The following is a 14980-nucleotide window of genomic DNA, read 5'->3' as shown; positions in this document are numbered from 1 at the left end:
CGTGTCTTAAAGGATATTTCTTTGCTTCCAAAGATAACACAAATATTTCACCTCTCATATCTCCAACTTCTGGTTACACAAAATACAAAGTAATTAAACCCACACATATACTATTCAAGAGATGTAGACTTCCCTGAAAACATGACATGCTAGTGATCTTCCCCCACCTAGCCCCATGTCCTGCATAACACCTCCCCCGCAGAGCAATAAAACCCTGTTTACTGCAACTAGCCCTTTGTTCATAGCCATTTTAGTCCTCACATTTATGAAAGGATAAAACAGAGAAATCAATATAAAACACAAACACAAGTATTGTTTGAACAGTATTCACTTAACTGCTACTATTGATAATTACCAGAGAAACTCAAAGGACCTCTTTTAATATCTGGAAATTGCAACAAGACTTTCTGCCATTTCAAATGTAACACACTTCTTAAATATCAGATGCTGCAACCCCCAGCAGAAGAGCAGTCTGCGGGACCTCCAACGGCTCAGGACATGGGGTTGGCAGGACCCCCGGCAGAAGAGTAGTCTGCGGGACCTCCAACGGCACTTGAGTAGGGACTTGAGTGGGAACTCGAGAGGAAACTTGAGAGTTGACTTGAGAGGTGACTTGAAAGGAATCTCGAGAGGGAACTTGAACGGGGACTCGAGAGGTGACTTGAGAGGGGACCCGATAGGGAACTCGAGAGAGGGCTTGAGAGGGGACTCGAGAGAGGGAACTCGAGAGGAGACTCGAGAGGAATTTCGAGAGGGAACTCGAGAGGTGACTTGAGAGGGAACTCGAGTGGAGACTCGAGAGGGAACTCGAGAGGGGACTTGAGAGAGGGAACTCGAGAGGGGACTTGAGAGAGGGAACTCGAGAGGGGACTTGAGAGAGGGAACTCGAGAGGGGACTTGAGAGAGGGAACTCGAGAGGGGACTTGAGAGGGGACTCGAGAGGAGACTGGAGAGGGGCCTCGAGAGGGGACTCAAGAGGGGATTTGAGAGGGGACTCGGGTAGGAACTTGAGAGGGGACTCGGGTAGGAACTTGAAAGGGGACTTGAGAGGGAACTTGTGTCGGTCGGTACGCCGACAGGACACGGGGATCTGGCGTTGGCTGGAGAGCCAACAAGAGACGAGGTGCTGGAGTCGGCCGGTACGCCGACAGGACTCGGGGAGCTGGTGTTGGCTGAAGAGCCAACAGGAGACGAGTTGCTGGAGTCGGCCGGTAGGCCGACAGGACACGGGGAGCTGGCGTCGGCTGGAGAGCCAGCAGGAGACGAGGTGCTGGAGTCGGCCGGTATGCCGACAGGACTCGGGGATCTGACGTCGGCCGATGAGTCAACAAGTGATGAGGAGCCGGAGTCGGGACCATGACTGCTGGGGCCGGTACTTGAGCCAGAACCATGGCTGGAACTGGGGCCGGAACCATGGCTGCTGGGTGCAGTACTTGAGCCGGAATCATGACTGCATGGGCCGGTTCTGGAGCCGGAAACATGGCTGTAAGATCCAGTTCTGGAGCCGGAAACATGGCTGTAAAGTCTGGTTTTGGAGCTGGAATTGAAGCCGGAACCATGGCTGCTGAGGCCGGAACTGGGGCCGGAACCACAGCTGCTGGAGCCGGAACTGGGGCCGGAACCATGGCTGCTGGGGCCGTAACCATGGCTGCTGGGGCCAGAACTGGGTCTGGAACCATGGCTACTGGGTCTGGAACCATGGCTGCTGGGGCCAGAACAGGGGCCGGAACCATGGCTGTTGGGGCCAGAACTGGGACTGGAACCATGGCTGCTGGGGCCTGTACTGGAGCCCAAGGCATGGCCTCTGGGGCTAGGGCTGCTAGCCTGGACCTGCGATTCCTTCCCTTAAGAGCCTTTTGGAGGCTCCGTGGACCTCCAAAAGCCAGACGAGTTCCAGAGAATGGCTCCTGGACAGGAGCAGGCAATGGGGCAGAAGCCAGGGTTGACTCCAAACAGACCACACCGATGCGTGTGGTGTCATAACGGGAGTTGGGAGGCCTGGGGCTGTCAGATAGGGGATAACACACCATGAGGAAATCCAAAATCCCGCCCGGTAAGAATCTCACCAAGCCTGGTTTCTCCATAGTTATCTGGCGCGCCTCTGCCAGAGCAGCCTCTCGCTGCTGAACCCCGGACGCTCCCATCCATCGATCAGAGCAGGTAGCCAAAGAAGTAAAATACAACAATTCCTGCTCAAAAGGATCTGCTGGGCCCATATTTCAGGTCGGTCCGTAATGTTACGGTGTGTGCAGGAAGCAGGGCCCAAATGCAGATTAAAGTGTCAAAAATATCTCCTTTATTTCAAGGCTATACTATAAACAAAGACAGAACAGAACACTCACCGAAGACCAGGTCATAACACAAGACGAACCGACAAGGACAGACAGACCAGAACTTAAATACACACAAGACTAATTATACAAACAAGACACAGGTGAAGAGGGAGGAGAAAACACAGGGACACCAGGTGAACACAATCGGGTAATAAGACACACCAGGGAAACTAACGACAGGGAACCACAGACAGATCTCAAGACAAAACACCACGCAGACAGAGAACCAAATAACAGATCTAGACAAGACACAACGCAGACAGAAAACCAAAAACAGATCGAGACAAGACAAAACACAACACAGACAGAAACAGGCAAGACAGGAGGTGAAGACCTTTCAAAATAAAACATGAAACAAAAGACAGAAAAAGACAAGAAAAAATACAATAAAGACAGATCTTGACACGTTCAGGAGTATAGGAACGGCAAGAAACCCTAACGCCTCATATGCACGACTATGGGAGATCCGCAACATTCCCACGCTTGACGCCTTCAAAAGGGCCCTCAAGTCCCATCTGTTTGCCAATGTCTTCGGCCCCTCATTTATTTGTTGTTTTTTCTGTCTGAATGTTTATCTGACTACCTTTTGTTTTTACTCCTGTTTTTTCTCTGTAGAGCGACCCTGGGTCCCATGAAAGGCGCTATATAAATCTAAGCTATTATTATTATCGCTATGCATTGAAAGGTTCTACATAACTGGACATTTTTTTGGTGACTTCTTGGATCTTAATCAAGAGATTTACCAACCATAACTCGGAGGCCCTGTATACGTTTTTGGATTGGACGTTAGACTGCCCCCTTTAGGTTGAGAAATAGTGCTTATTTTAAGTAAAAGTTTCTCTGGGTTTTTTTGTGAGCCTGAAATGACTTATTCTACTATCCTCAAGAACATAAGCTCAGTGTTAAGTCCTGATCTGAATCTACACTATTTGTTTGTTCATTTCTTTATATCTTGGAGATGTTGAAACAGTATATCTCCTCCCCTTCCGAACACTATCTCACAGCCTCCTATAATAACTCAGCCATACCCACTAATCTAAATCTAAAGACTGTGCTGCCCTCCACTCGACTGTTTTTCTCACTGCGGTTAACTGGAGGCTGATTTTGTTTAGCAGCAGCCAACCTTTCCTCCAAGGAAATGCAGTATGCATTCTTTATTCCAGCAGAGGACAGATGTTGGAGATGCAAAATAGTGTAGCTTTACAGTTACAAGAAATATTAAATTAAGCATGCCAGTTAGTTTGTCGGGTTGGCACACATGATGCATCCTTTCATTTTAAATAGAAAAAAGATGCACCCTCTTGGGAGCAGGAATGTGGTCTCATTTCTTTGTAGTCAGCAACACGATGGACTTTATGTTAAAGTCACATTTTGTTTGTGATAGCCGGACCAAAGGAAATCTCAACGGCGTTTCAAAAATGAGAAGGGTTCATCCTCCGAATGTACTAATTTCATTTAATGTTAATCCAATATTTCTTTAATAAATCGTACTATTCTGATATATCTTGCCTCAAAGAAAATGTTTGGCCAGACGGCAGAGCTAGAGGAAAGAATGGGAGAGTAATCAATTCACACTTTTAACATTAATACTCACAATTTGACCCAAACATAACACATCACTAAGACACAAACCAACTCAAAGACTGTATAAAACATAATATTTTCCTCCCTTACATTATTTTTACTATCATCAGTGATCCATCTGTTACTTAAAGGTGGGGTATGTAATTTATTTCAGAAACGCTTTTTGTTATATTCCATGGAATGCTCTTAACATCCTGAAAGCAATGAATAAATTAAATGCTATGACAATAAATACATAATATCATCATAATGTCATCTGTGGAAGCCGTAGTACTGTAAAAAGCACGACCAATAATCTGAGCCGGCCCGGCTAAAATAACTGGATGGCCTACCTGCCTGTCAGCCTTCCATCTCGTGCACAAACTTATCTCGTGCCCTCATTGGTCATGTGCACATTTGTGTGTGTTGGAGGAGGGGCTCTGTAAGGAAGTCTGAAGGAAGGGGCGGATTTTTTCCGGTTGTGTATTTTCAAATGCTAGCGCACTCGAGCTGGTTTCTCCAAAATTACATGCCCCACCTTCAAATCAAGAATTATATATTGTGTAGGAAAGTGTAAAATTAGTGCATGTTTTGAACCCTATGGTATATATCTTGTCTTTTATCTATTAAGACATTTTAGACATTGTAGACAAGAGGTGGAACAAACAGACTGACCAGATTACAGGTAACTGTGCTTCCAAAATGTGATCCTAGAAAGTACACTTTAAAAAATGCGGCGTCAACAACATGCTCTTCATAATGGAGAATCTTTATTGAAAGTTTTGTTGTCTCACACAAACACAAACTTAGTTACCATGAGCTTATTCTCACCAGATCACATCGAATATTTTTTTGTATCATTTAAACATGTTGCAATAAATTATTAATCCATGATTAATCTGTTAATGTGCTACCAAAAATGAGAAGAAAGAATGATGTTATCAAATGAATTATTTTGTCAACTAAACTTGACGTCAGAGCGGACCCTCACAAATTATATGTTTGGATGACAGGACAAGAAAACTCTCATAAGTAATTGAATGCATGTCTTCTCTGGTGCTTGCTTTGATGCGTGTCGAGACTGACGGATTGATTCAGTGAAAACATATTGAACTATGAGACACTGAGTCGAGCCAAAGCTTTAAACCCGGGTAAGATCTTGCTCGTATCTTTCCTAAACTCTACATGTATTTCTCTGATTCTGATTCTCTTGTATTCGTTTAGTTTGGTATCAAGATCAAATTTGTTGGAACGCACGGGCCCCATCCCATTTCTTATCAACCTCGACCACCATCACCCGATCCCAATCAACCCCCCTTCTTCCCTCTGAACCAGGGCCAGTGTTTGAGTGTGTCTAAGGCTGATAGCATTGACTTCAGGAATCACTTCATCTCATTCAGCAGTTCCCACAGGCTCACCACAAAAAAGAAAAACACACATTACACACACCACAAAAGAAAAAAATAGCCTTCACTTGCACACCACATAACTGTATCTCCCACCCAACTCCTCTAACTGTGCCAAACAATCCAGACTCCAACTTGTTTCACCCCCTCCCACCCTTAGTTTTGTTCGTGTGTACATTGTAGTCTTGCTCACCCTCCTCTTGTTCAGAAACACTTGTTTGATCGGCATAAGATATTCGGTTGCTGCCGGAAATGAATATGAGTCAGAACAATTTGGGGAGTTTACAGAAAGTTGTTGTTAGTATGGTAAAAAATAATGAAAATGGGAGAAATAAGATAAATGGAATGTACAGTCTAAACAGGCAAAAGGTCTGTTTGTCCGATAAAGAGCGAATACGTGAAATATTGCACAGACTCACTGCTTGTTTTTGCTTTCACACGTAAGCTTTTCGAGAGTTTTTCACATTTTACCGTTGAATTATTTTTACACAATTATTGAAATGTTATATTTCCCGCAGATGCCTAGGCTTAATTCATTGCACAACTATTATTACATCTTAACTTACAAAAAGCAAGACTCAATAACTAGGAGTAGCTAAAAAGGTTCACTGTAAAGTTTCGCAAAAGATGTACAATTTGAGTGCAAATACTAACAAATATCACAACCTTTGATTTTTGAAAGATACTAACAATTGATGACTGATAATAAGGACTTAAGATATAAGGAAATGTCATATTGTCTTTCTGAATGAAAAATTACATTTTCCAACTGGCTGAATAATTTTTCCTTTGATTTAAAAGTTTCTTAGGACTAACTAATGATGTAAGATTACTCTTGATGCTTTTAATGAGAACGATTAACTTTATATCAATCTTCTTCATCAAGCTCAGATTTTACAATCTCTATAATCTGTTCTATTTCCAAAGTTTTGGAGAAAATAATTTATAATCAACTGTCACATTATCTCAATACTTATAATATTTTATCTCCGGTTCAATCTGGTTTCAGGCCTAATCACTCCACAACAACTGGCCTACTTAAATGTACGAATGACTTGTACTCTGCTGCAGATGATGGTGAACTCACAGGTGCCATTTTTATTGACTTGACAAAAGCCTTTGATTTTGTTGATCGATATCTGCTCTTGGATAAACTTCACGGCATTGGCCTTTCTAATAATACAGTGTTATGGTTTAACTCGTACCTTCACAGTGGAAAGCAATGTGTGGTTGTTAATGGAAAACAGTCTGACCTGTTGATCCAACAAAAGGGTGTACCCCAAGGATCAACTCTGGGCCCACTTCTGTTTTCTATAAATTATTTATCTTCTTGTCTCATTAATTGTTGTACTCACCTTTATGCTGATGACACTGTCATATATACATCCAAATCAGATTTTTCACAAATTCAGATCTCTCTTCAATCGGAATTTAATATCTTACAGGACTGGCTATCACACAATAAACTACTGCTTAACAAAACAAAATCTTATACCATGGTCTTTGGTACCAAGCAGAAGCTCAAATCCAAATCTAATGTAGTAATAACATGTAAGGATGGCACTTCTCTGCATAAAGTTGATAGCTTTAAATATCTTGGTGTATGGCTAGACTCTGAACTTTCATTTAAACTACATACAGCATGTAATACAAAAGTCAATTACGGAATCAGTGTTTTACACCACTCTCGCAATTGTTTTACGCTCAGTGTCCGAAAGAGAATTGCTTCTCAACTTATTCTTCCGATTATGGACCGTGATGTTGTCTACCAAAATGCACATAAATCAGATCTTGCTCCACTCAACATAGCCTACAACAGACTATGCAGATTTGTTCTTGGTTGTCCTTTTCATACACATCACTGCACAATGTATAACCAACTTAAATGGCCTTCTTTAAATGTAAGAAAACACATGCATTGGCTTCAGCTGATATTTAAATGCATTTATCTTAACTATCCCCCTTATTTAAAGCAGTGTGTTGTACCCTACTCACCAATTCATCAAGTTAGACATTCTGATCAGATTTATTTCTCTGTCCCCTCTGCAAAAATTGATTGGCAGAAGAGCGTTCATTTTCAAAGCCCCAACTGACTGGAATACTTTACCTGCTGCTATTAGATCTCTTGCATCATTGGGTATATTTAAACATGCATTGTTATCTCACTTTCAACTGGTCTGTTCTTGTTATTAACTGATATTGATGAAACTGATTTGCTTGACTGTCTCAAATTGTAATGATTGTATGCATTGCTTGAATTTCACTTAACAGACTGTATGTGGTTTGTCTTGTGTGTCATGTTTTGCATTTTGTCTTTTTGTTTATGTATGTCTGTAAGTTGTTGCTATTGTCAGGACCCCCTTGAAAACGAGATGGTGCATCTCAACGGGTTTATCCCAATGAATAACATTTCTATATATATATACACAGTGCTTATGTGCTTTGTTCAAATTCAAAGCAGCAGTTAATGAAGTAACAACTCCCAGACTGCTATACTAAATGACTGAGATTAAACATGGCAGTCTTTCAGTTGTATATATGCTTTAAAGATGCAGCTGTTGAATAAACAACGAACATGCCAGGACATGCATCCATCAGAGAAACTCATTCTGTGACACGAAGTTGCCGGTTTTAACAAAAAATGAAATCAGTAAATGTTGTTACTGCAACAGTAAATGCATAAACAAAATGTAGAGTCAGCACAACAACAAGAACCAAAATGTCAGCCAAAAAAAGTAATGTTTTTTCTTTCTGAGCCACACTGACTTGATCTTGGGTTCATCTGGACATACGTCTTCAGGATGCTTTACCTGTAGATGTGACACATGTTGTTGATCTAGAAAAATTAATGTGCATTATTGCTTCCATTCTTTGTAATCCAAAGTTGTGTCGTTATAGTTTAAAAAAGGGGCTCTGCTCGGTCATACCAGTCTGAAGGAATGTGTGTGAGGGAAGCCAACATCATGTGGCTCACAACAATGCAGCGTGGGTTTCAAGTCTGTGTGAAAATAGTTCAGAAAAGTTGAGTTTGCAGACTGAGCTGTCTGTGAGATATATGACTGACAGACTTCTATATCCTCTCAAGGTGTTGATACTTTGGTTTATTGCAGCCTTTTTAGCATTCATGTATTACCCTATGGGACTTTGTAATGAAAGAAGAGAAGTCTGTAATGTAACTTAAGCTTGGTTAACCTAGATTAATTATAACAGAAGCAAATCTTTGACACTTTGGGCTGCATTTTAATACAAATATTTTAGTTTTTGTGCTGAGAAACAGCTATCCTCTTGTGAATAGTTAGAAAAACCAAACTTACAACGACAAACAAAGACATACAACCACTGAGAATCAACATCCAACTCTGTATCTCCACATACATGTCTGGCTCTTACTTCATTGTTTTGGTTAACTGGCCCTAAATTGAATGGTAGAGTACCTCAGGCTCTCACCTACCCCCTATATGAAACCAGAGGCACCTACTTCTAGTAATCAAGCTCAGGATGATAATGATGTTCTGTGTCTCCTGAATACAAAACCAGAAGTCAGGTCACCATAACAACTTGATCAATCTTACAAGTGGTAAAAAAAAGGCTTAATGCTATCTTTTGTTGTCTGTTAGCACAACCGAATTAGCAACGAGGACATCATCGGAACATTTTTATTCCAACTTGATCATGTTATCACATACGGTGATATTTGTTAGGGTTAGCTAACAGGGAAAACCAGAAAACGACTAACAGTGTGTTATTGTTTCCATTTAGCTTCATCAATTCAACGTTTTTGAGTTTGTATCAACATGAAACCATAATAATAATAATAATAACAAAAATAACTCTACTGGAAAGAGGTAGCTTGACTAGCTTCACAAGTTCACATTCAGTCATAAATAATAAAATAAAAATGTGGCTTAGTGCAGAATTCTAGCCTTAAGACTAACTAGTCTAGTAATAATGCAATGAACAACAGCAGCTTAACATAACATGAATAAACAAAGTATTATATTTCCATCTTACTGGAGTAACACAATTCAATAGTAATCAGCAGCGAACCACTTCAACACGTGTGTTTCGGTGTATTCACGGCATTAATTTAGTTATTCTACAGTATTGTTGTTTTATAGTTATTTGTTAATGTAACCCAATTTGTGTTCTTTGAAATTGAAAACGATATCGCATTGTGTTTGTTACTTTCGTTGCAGTTGTATATGTCTTAAGTGAAATATGGCTTGGCTTCCTATTTGTGGACATGCTTTTATTTTGAAGGAGAGGTAGCGCTGTTGACAGGAAGTTGTTGTTGCTTTGGAAACAACGTGACGGATATTAACGGAGAAAAGTAATATCTACATAATAAAGACCATATATACAGTCTATGATAAAGACGGAGAAAGTAAACGATAACGTTTATGGTTAAGTGTTAGCACCCCCCGAAGAGGCACAAGCTCTTACGTGGATATTGGAGATTTAAATAAATTCAATTTGAAAAAGAAAAAAACGGGGAAAAAAACAAACCAAAACGAATTTCCGAATAACGAAATTGAAACCCGAATAGTACTCCAACAAACGAATATTCGGGTACAGCCCTAGTGTACTCGCCGTGTTGTTGTTGGTGTTTGTTTCTCAGGTGGCGTATTAGATTGGTGGTGTTGAGCGTAGCTCTGTTCTTTCCACCACGTGGAACCTCCTTCTTGCAAACATTGCATATGGCTGTTACACTGCCTTCACTTTCAATTTATAATACTTCCAAACTCCTGACATTTTCTCTGTCCCGACTCCCGAGTCACCAGCTGAACGTAGCCTCTCGTTAGCTTACTGCTACTATTAGACACTGCGCCCACTCTGTTGCCAGATTTGAGAGAAATAAGCAACCAGGTCTGAAAACAAGCCCAAAGAAGAAACACATACATGATGTTGTGTAATTTTAAACCAAAACTAAGGCCTTTAAGACGTGAACATGGTCATTTTGTTTTGTAACATTAAATAAAAAAAAAAGATTCCCGATCCCCGATCTTTTTCTCCCGATTCCGATCTTTTAAAAATCACGTGATCGGCTCTGATCCCCGATCACGTGATCGGATCGGGTCATCTCTACTTACAAGCATTTGAAGCATAGTATATTTGAGATGGCTGAGTTTATCTCTCGTACCATCCTTCTTCTGGAATAGGTTCTCTTTCTCAATGCCACACTTTGCACTGCAATCATAACTGACTTACAGACACATACTGTATTTGGTCTCCGGTTAAAATACAAATATTGGTTAAAAGACTTTGAACCAAATGTGGGCATATGCGGTTGCTATACTTGTCAGCACCGTTGAGACAAGATGATTTGAAAGAAAAACTGGTCCTCACACAAATCCCTGAGGAGTCCCCAAATTGTCACAACCCAGGAGACATGAGAGAGACCACATGTCGTTTGTAATTTAAACATTCGCTTTGATTCAGAAAGAGACTACTGTAATTTTTGAATATTTGGTGTTGAGTCATTTTTAAGTTTTGAGCAACCATAGTATGATTGAACACTGTCTGCCCTCATCCCATCTTTCTGACTTTAGACTGGCGGGTGCTGCCGAGGCCAAGTTTGGTCATTTCAATTCATGCCCACCTGGCATTATCTAAAGTGGAAGGCTTTAAAGTCGCCTTACCATATCACCACTAGGAAAAGGTAACAACCTTTTAGCATGTCATTGGCCAACAACACTGCATATGCACTAGTTCTTTTGAGCCATCTATGATCAAAGCATTCTAAAACCACCAGCCTTTCTCTATCCTCAGATGCCCCTAAATATGAGAAATTATCCACAGGAGTCAAAATTGGTCAGAATTGACATTTGAATATTCTTCCAAAGAAAAACACATGTTTATACAGTAGGAAGATCTGTTTGTACATTTTTACCATCATCTTTAACCTTTATCTGTCGTTGGGCAGAGGTCGACTAAACTGGAGCTCATGGAAGATGACATTTTAACAGCCTTACTTGTCTTGATATTTTAATGCTGGGCAGAGGTTAGTAATTTAAAGATTTTGGAGAGTTGACACTTCCTGTCTCCAAACTCATAATCACATGTACTTAAATGTATCATGGTGCACCAGTAGGCACTATGACTGACACTAAAGCATGTGAGTCCATAATATTTAAATGTATTCCATAACCATTCACTTTAGTATCTGTTGAAAGTGTAAGCTCCGTTTACTATATATAACTCCATGATGTAACCCTATCATTTTGCCACTTTTATTTTTCCTGTTGCCACCACATTTTTGGCTCCTCATACACTTGTAATCAGGAGGAATGGTATGCTATGATTTTTGGCAGTAAAATGTGCAAACATGGTTAACGCATTTTCTTCCCACAGAGAATTGGGAGAGGGTGGCAAGGAAGAAGAAACTGCAATAAATGAGCTGGAAACTTTAGTCAAACGTGCAACAGATCACCTCCTGCATAGCTTTGGACCTTTTAAAAACTATTCTACTACTATTCTACTTTCTAAATTTAAAGATGCAAGATTTATTTTTTTAAAACTGCTATTTCAAAGAAGAGTAAATGTAAAAACAAAAAGTGCAAAAGACGTCTGTGTGTTCTGGTTCGGATGTTTAATGGAACTGAGAAAAAACTTGTTTTTTAAATAACATATATAACATTTTTATGCTTTGTTAAGAATTTAAAGTATTATTTTATAAAGCTTGAGAGAGCGGTTTTATAATAAACTATTTTCACTTTCAATACACTAATTATAAAGTAGGGGCTGCAGCTGTGTCTCATTTTAATATGTGAAAAAATCTAAACGACACATAAATCCATGTGATCCCAAAAAGCACCACGGCCAAAAGTATCTATAAGGCCACAGCCGTTACCACTGAGTCACTGATTATTACCTGTTATCAAAGACGACTCATAATCCTGATCGTGACATCACATGGCCTTCAGGTCACTTTCCCACAATGCATCTCTGCTTTATCTCTCGACCCTTGCTGCTAGGTTCCTGAAATGTCAGCGTGAGCACTTATTTTTCTGATAAATGGTGTGGGGCGTTTCCGGATTTTCCTGATGAAATAAAAGCAGATGAAGAAGAAGGATACATCTTTCAAGGAGACAGTGTTGTGAGAATACTAGCGTGAGAGTCAATAAAAGAAAGGCAGACAATGACAGGGACGAGAAGGATAACAGATCATAAGGGATGAGAGACAAAAACAAGTGTTTGACTAGAGAACAGAGGCGTTGTGTTCAGTAGGTCGTATATTGTCCTGCGGTGCTGCAATGCATTAATTACAGGACAAGAAATGATAAGCTCCGCAGCGGGGATATGACTAGACAGACAGAGAGACAGACAGAAAGCTGACAGTGCGACCGGATGCTGACTGTCTCTGCGCTGCTCACAGTTTGCACGAAATTAGATGCGATGACTATTTCTCCTCCATTTCCTACACCTCCGACCATATCTATAGTGTTAGTAAAGTTAGGTGGGGAGAATCAACTGAACTGCCAGTTCTCTGACCATGGGTTCTCTAAACAATATTTCAAGTTTTAAAGTAATTATTACCGTAGACGTAAGACATTGTTTCAAAGGTTTCCTGCTGTCCGTAAAGTGCTATGCGGTTATGAATAGGGGATAGTGTTATTTAGGGTTAGTGCTGGAGCTCTGCATTTAATCAATCAATCATCAGCTGACTAGCCATGTCCAATTGTATTCATGCAGGTATACAGCAGGCATGACTCCCAATCAATCTGCAAATACATTCATGCCAGTGATTTTTGCTGCACAGATTCCACAATCACCTTGACATCCTCCTTATATTCGTGGCATGGTTGGTAGAAATGAATAAATGTTATTTTTATACCTCATCTTATTATACTATTTCTTTCTTCATCGTCAAGACACCAACATCCATCCATCATGCTTCTTCGTCATGGAAGCATCTGTCGGAACTACATTTCTAAACGTATGTATTTTATTATTTAAGTTCTTCAAAATTGTGTCAGCCATCTGTAGTTATAGGACTAATTTCCACACTGTAAGTCACCGGCAGTGTTTCAAATTAAATGACCGTTGAAAATACGGGGTAAATGAAGTTAATATGAAAATCAAACAAAGGAACAGCTGAAATGCCAGGGCGAAATTTGACATTGCATAAATAACCCCAATAACCAAGAGAGTAAAATCTGTTCACAATCTAAATAGTTTTTGTTTGGCCTTGGAAAGTCTGACACTTTAAAACTAGCTTTGAAGTCGTCATACTGTCGCTGTGTCTCAAAAAGGGGAACACATAATAAGCTTGTTTATCAGCATTTACAGCAATTTGGAAAAACAGTCTCATTTTCACAGTTTGGCTCATTTTTATGAAATTATCCAATCACAAAACCCTGAAACTGATTCAGCATGTAAGCTCTGCATAAATGTCTGGTTCAAGGGGAATTTAGGGGGAAAATGGTTCTTCTCAATCACGCCCATGTATTTTTGGATCATAAAACATCACACATAAATGACCAGGCAGACATCTAACACGCAAAACTGAGGAAAACAGCAACTTTTGAATTGTACAGTGGCTTTTGAATGAGTTTCATGAGATCGTGAAACTCCGCTTGGAGCCCGCTCAGCATGCCAAAGACTAGAGCAGAAAGAAAAACACAATTACCCAAAAATATATAAGGCAGATTCAGCAGGGTGTACCACTGACAATTGAAAATAAAATAACCAAAGCTCTGAAAAACAACTATCTAGTTCAATGTAGCTTTGTGCAAGTTGAAGGCCACCCTCTGTCTTCAATTCACCCCAAAAACACTCAGTAAAACATTTAATTCTGTATTTTTATGAGATTGTATTTTAAATTTGCATATTATTTCTTAAGGTCATACGTTTTAAAATAATGTGCTTTTAATTGTATGAGTTTGAGTGTGTCAGTTCTGAAATGTGTCTACTTTGTGCATTATGCAAGTGTGTGTGTGTGTGTGTGTGTGTGTGTGTGTGTGTGTGTGTGTGTGTGTGTGTGTGTGTGTGTGTGTGTGTGTGTGTGTGTGTGTGTGTGTGTGTGTGTGTGTGTGTGTGTGTGTGTGTGTGTGTGTGTGTGTGTGTGTGTGTGTCAGTTGGTGATAGAGGTGGGGGATTCCCGTAGCGACCTGTGTTAGCGGTGTGTATGTGTGTGTGTCTCTAATCCATCATCACACACACTTCCCTCCTTCAGCGCGTTCCAAAATAGAACGGTGTGTGAACATGACCTCTCCCACACATAAACACACACACACACACACACACACACACACACACACACTCATAAACACGCCCATTACGATGCCATTGTGTCTTGGCTTCTTGTCCAGAATGCGGGTGCGTGTTTTGTTTGTGTGTGTGTGCGCGTATGTGTGTGTGTATGTGTGTGTGTGTTCATTATCAGGAGTTGCAACAAAAAAAAAGTCCCTCTCACTACACTCTCCCTGCTTCTTTCTCTCTCTGTCTCTCTTTTCTTTTCTCGCCACAAAGTCTGGAGTCGCTGCCAAATTTCCTTTGTGGCAAAGGTGTGGTGCCACGACACTGTCTTTCTCTCTGTCTCTAGCTCGCATTCTTATGAACACACACTCTTATGCACACACACACACACACACACACACACACACACACACACACACACACACACACACACACACACACACACACACACACACACACACACACACACACACACACACA

The sequence above is a fragment of the Pseudochaenichthys georgianus genome, chromosome 7, assembly GCF_902827115.2.
Source record: "Pseudochaenichthys georgianus chromosome 7, fPseGeo1.2, whole genome shotgun sequence".
Classification (NCBI taxonomy): domain Eukaryota; kingdom Metazoa; phylum Chordata; class Actinopteri; order Perciformes; family Channichthyidae; genus Pseudochaenichthys; species Pseudochaenichthys georgianus.
The sequence above is the reverse complement of the archived record's forward strand: the minus strand, read 5'-3'. Positions refer to the sequence as shown.